Below are 5,865 nucleotides of genomic sequence, written 5' to 3'. Positions count from 1 at the left end.
CCACTCGGCCCACCCACCATCCACGATTTCGACCTAAATACCTTAGGGGAGGAGTTTCTTTTCGATTTTGAAGCCAATACCTCTAATAATCCTGAAGATTTATTTCCTTTTTCCGACCTTGGGCTGATCATACAAGCCTCTATCTTGACTGCCGTGCAAAGGACAAATTCCCGCCTGGTCTTTCCGGCCCTAATCACCAAACTCTTGGCCAAGGCTAGGGTCCCGACTGTTGATGAGGATTCTATTGTTGTCGGCTCTCCTTTGTTGGGACAGAACACCATTGATCACCCGCATAGGGCATCTCGGCCCTATGTACATTTTGAGCCTTCTGTCCCGGTTGAGAGAGATACGAAAGAGCCCGTAGCGCCATCCATCGTTCAACAAAATACGCCACCGGTTGTCCTTCTCGAGCCACAGGTTGCTGCCGTTTCTGAGTCGCCGAGTGTTGCCGTTAGCGAGCCACCTGCCGTGCATATATCTGAGCCAACCGATGTCCCCATGGCCGAACCAACTGCCAAGATCCCAAGATGCGGAGATGATATGGCCAGCCCCTCCGAGCCACCGCCAAGCAACCCTTTAGGCTCGGGGTATGGGTCGGCCACTTGGCTGTCCATTTTGGCGCTTCAATGGGAGGAAATGAATAAGAAATTGGAAGCGATATTGTCAAAGGTTGGAGGTATTGAGGACCGAGTCTCCGAGTTGGAAAAAAAGAGTGCTCGTTATTGGGCATACACTAGAGACTAGAACCGGTTGGAAAGACAACTTTATGGACGTCATGATACTCTCTTGACTGCCCAACTTCCATGGTTCCCCAGCGGTCTTTGCCCACCTCAAGTCCGGTGCTTCCCACCATTGCAAGCCCACTTGCCGACGTCCGTTGTTGCTGCGCCCTTTGCTCCGGCTCCCCACATTCCTGTTGTTGCTACGTTGCCTACCACAACTGCGATCGTTCCTGCGGTTGCTGTTTCCATTACTGCTCCGATTATCCACAGCTCCGAGGTGGCAGATGCAGCTACTGTTTACCCACAGTGAGCAGTTTAACAGATATGGTTAAATTCTGAACTTTTGATCCAACCTCTTTGAACATTATTTTTTTGGATATATCTTTTAGGTACAGATACACTTTCATTCCGTCTTTTGTGTATGCTTTGCGGAATGTCATTTTCTTTTGTGTCGATATTTATGACATGGGTGTTGGATTTCCTTTTGCTTTGTCTAGTTCCATTGTTCATTTCAGGTACAATTTGCTTGGATGATTTTTGGTAGTGTTAAAGTTAAAAGGATGTAGGCCCTCCTTTTGTTTTTAAACCCAAACACTTTTCCCCTTGCACCCAACCCGTACCCTTTTGGTCCCTTTGGCAACAATGGGGACATTGTTATTATCAAGTTTGGGGGGATGTGTTCAAAATATATATATATATATATATACCTTCGAAAAATTGGGAGGTATGAAAAAAAAATATAGAAAAAAAGAAAAAAAAAATAGAAGAATCGGTCTTCGGAAAATTGGAAGACGAAAATAAAAAGCCCGGTATTCCAAATGGCAAGTTTATGCCAAGATATGGGTCGCGAACTTTTTCCAAAGTACTCAAAAGTGAATCGACGAGAACTTTTGTTTCAAACCCTTTTGTAGTATAGGATAAGTTTGGGGGAGGGATACACGTTATCATTGCCAAAAACACTAACCCGAAAGTCCTACTGATTAACGGCAACACTACGAAGATCAAGCAAGGAAATTGTACATCCTCTTTACTAGATGAATTTCCAACACCTTCCGTAAGTGTTTCGTTCTTGTTCCTTTCTTTTTGTGTCTTTTTAAATTATTTTCTTTTACTTGAGTACAAGTAATACCTCAAGTTTGGGGGTGTGATAACTCTCATTTTGTGAGAGTTATTTGTTGTTCTATACCCCTATTTTATTGTATCTTCGGTACCCATTTTGTTGGGTTCAAGATTAGAGCTAAAATGTTGTATTCAAGTTTCTCCATTTACTTAGCTTTATTGTCATTAGTTTAGCTTTATTTTCCTTAGTATAAATAGTCTTTCCTTTGTAATTGTAATTACACATTGATTACATCATTAATCAGAAAAAAGGTGATTTGACAGCAAAGTAATTCTCTCTCTCCAATCTATCTTATATTCATCTTTGTTCTTGAGATTTGATGACGATTACTTCAAGATTCGAATGAAATCTGGACTTTTCAATTGGTATCCTATATTTTCAAGATTTGATCCAAATTATGTAAAGAGGTGATGAAAGTTTTAGAATTTAATTATTTTCTATAAAACCCATTACTGTTGGTACATTTTGCATCTAGTTGGATTTGAACAAAATTATGATATTCATATTCTTGAATATTAATGAGATTTAATGCTAAGTTCAGATCTAAACATTTAGTTGCATGGAAGAATGGACCCGGTTAAGTGATGAAAAGACATGGAAGAACTTCTACTTTTACTATGATGGAAAAGCCTTCTTATCATATTTAATGGGAGTACTTTCACCTTTTGCAACCTTTCAAAGAAGAAGTGACTTGGTCAAAGATTGAAGTAGACTTGTGGTGATGGGTGGTCCTTACCCATTGGACAAAAAGTATCCGGGTCCCACATTTCTCCTATATATTTGAAGGCTTTCTCTCAAGCAAATCATCCACTTTTTCCACCAGCAACTTAGTCAAGCACCTTGAGCATCCTCTTAAGCTTTGTAGCAGTAGAACTAGTTTAATTTCAGTTTGTAATTTAATTTTCGTAGTTCATCTTTTATTCTCGCCACTGTATTGTGTGCCCTCTCTGGGCACCAGTAAGTATTTATTTTCAGTTCAAGTATTTCTTATGCATTCTTCTTCTTCTATTTCTGTTATGTTTTCTAATTTCATTATGAGCTAAGCACCCCTTTGGGTATGGGTGTGAGTTAAGCTTAAGGATTTAAGGGCACACTTGGGTGTTGCCATTTTTATTGATTCTTAAGCTTGGTCATTTAAGTCAGGACGTAAAATCACCGCAGATAAGCTGATCACTTTGAAGTGTTAACATTAGATCCTTGATCCAAAGATGGGCGGATCTGAAATATGGCTTAGATGATGCACAAAGGTTCGAGAGAGTCTTTGATAATCATGCAGAGATGCGGGTTTTGCATGTTTTTAGATTTTGTTCAGATATTAGTCGAGTTTATGCTACAATACGTTATGAGTATAAATCTTTAGACTAGTGGAGCCAGATATCATTTTATCTAGTAGCTAAATCGGCAAGTTTAAGATTGATAAATTTGGATGCTTTGTGGGCACTCTGTGGGCACAGTATATAAGAATTCGCTGTCGAGAGAAAGGAGTTCTTATAGAAATCCCATGGGTTTCTGACCAAGTCGTTCCTGTAGTATTCTTAAGCAAAGCTTACACCCATACCCATCTTTTAATATTAAAAGTTTATTTCGTATTTTAAACACTTTGCACCAATCAAAACTCAAATATTTTCTCAACTCGAAGCACTGTTCAAGAAGTTCATGAAAGTCTCTGATTCTCAGTAAGTCTGGTCCCTGTGGAAACGATCTTGGTACTATACCACTTTATTACTTGAAGCGATCTTAGTGTCGGCGTGCACTTGCATCGCCACTTTGGGGATTTTGTGCCCACTGTGTGCACACTTATGATTTTAGCACATCAATAGGCTAAACAAATCCATATGAAGTAGCTGAAGAGGATAAGTCATTGAAGAGACTTGTTTTGATTTATAACTAGCCTTGGTTTGCATTCTTTTTTCGCACCTTGAGCAAAGAGATTCCTTTGCAAAGGAGTGCTAAGGAAGGCCAGTGACATGTTCTTTTCTAGATAGCTCGTTCAATGTCTTGAAGTTGAGATGAAAAATTCGTTTGTTCCATAGCCAGTTGATGTATGACGAGTCTTTAGAAAGAAATCAACTATTTTCAGTGAGAGGAGAAAACTTATCGATGACGTATACATTCTCTACGCGAGTGCCTATTAATGCGAAATTTTCATCCTTGTCGACGACTGAACATGTATTTTTTTGAGAAATTAACTGTGAAATCTTTGTCACACAGTTGACTGATGCTTAGAAGATTGTGCTTTAGTCTTTCAACATAAGCAACACGTCTGAAAGTGGTTGCTCCATTGGTTAATATACCAAAGCCTTTGGTATATCCTTTTGCATCACAGTCAAAGGTCATAGAAGGACCTTTTTCTTCCTTATATTCAGATATCAAGGACTTGGTGTCAGTCATGTGTGTTGAGCATCCACTATCGAGATACCAGATACCTTTGACTTCCTGCAATAAAAGGGATATTAAATTTGCTTTCGTACCTAATTATTCAATGGTTTCATCAGAGTTAGAGGTGGAGGAGGCATCATCATTCTTCATTGAGCCTGAAGGCTTTGTCTCAGTGGTATTCTTCATTGAGCCTGATGGCTTGGCTTCAATGGTATTCTTTAATTAGCCCAATGGCTTGGCTTCAGCGGTATTCTTCACATTAGTTGTTTTACCAACTTTTGTGGTTAATCTTTCTTTAGCTGTCCTAACAGCTAACTTATCAAATTTGGTAGCGGAGGGACACTTTTTGGCAATAAGGGTATTCTCACCATAGTGATGACATTTTCTATAGCTGAAGGAAGCTTTAGGGCTAGGAGTGTCAGCGTTAGAAAGGTTGAGATGAGAGAGACCAACTCCAAAAATACCTTTTTCAGAAGTTCTAGAGGGAGACAACTGATATCTTAGATATCTTGGGTGAAAGGTTAACTTTCAGTTTTGGGGTTGATCTATGAGAGGGTTCAGAGATCTTTTTACCTGAGGTCGAAGGTTTGGAAGAGGTCTTCTTCAGCTTCTGTTCTTTCTCTAGTATGAAGAGGAATGCTAACAATGGATTTACCTTTGTTTATGCATTTTGAACTCTTAGGAGTTATTTCAAGAAAGAGAGACTCAGTTGAAGAGGAACAATGAGTGGAAGAGGTGTCAGGGATTGAGGAGACAAAGTTTCCAAACTTTAGCATGGAATTATCACTAACATGGTCTTCCTTGTCTTGAGAATATCCTAGACCACTCTAAGGCAGGAATCTGAGCATTTATAATCTCATTAGCTTTAATAGAGGCTTTACACCATTCTTTAAAGGTAGCCTTTTTAGTCTTGAGTTCAGCAATAGCTTGCTCACGCTTAGTAACAGCCTGCTCATGCTCGATGTTGATTGTTTGGTTTACAATGACTTGGTATTTAAGATTTTGTTTAATCTTAGAATGAAATTTTTATAATTGATCTTGTAAATCAAGATTTAGCCTTTCAGTTTTAGTTTCGCCATTAAGTGCATTGTAAAGGTCCACGGTCAACGTATCTAAGACAAAGATACTATCAGAACTGGAGATAGAAGGGTCATTCAAATTAAATACCTTAGAAGAAGTTGAGGGATCAGTTAGGAATGACGTATCAAAAGATTCATCTTTGACATCCTTATCCATGAGATAGAGGTAAGTGTTGATCATCTCTCTCAGTGATTTGATGATAATCCCTTTTCTCTTTCACGTTGTGTTTGTGTTTCTGTATTTTCAGTTCCAGCGATCCTCACTGAGTATGTTCAGTGATCGCTGAAGAACTTGCATTGTAAATCTATCAGAGACAGCAATACTTCAAGAAGACAACACTCACACCAAAGAACCTTCAGCAAACGTCGAAGACTGAAACTGAAGATTAGAGACCGGCGAGTACGTGATCTGAAGCGGTATTCAGTATTTACAAGTCTGTCTACATATGTGTGAAGACTGATCAAGCTTTAGCGAATGATGATGAGACCTTCAGGTCATTCCAGCATTCAGCGATCAAAGGAAGCTTGCTTAGCACGATTGTTGTTGTCTTGTCCTTATGCACAC

Source organism: Cynara cardunculus (genome assembly GCF_001531365.2).
Source record: "Cynara cardunculus var. scolymus isolate 2C chromosome LG 15, CcrdV1, whole genome shotgun sequence".
NCBI lineage: Eukaryota > Viridiplantae > Streptophyta > Magnoliopsida > Asterales > Asteraceae > Cynara > Cynara cardunculus.
This window is presented reverse-complemented; position numbering follows the sequence as displayed.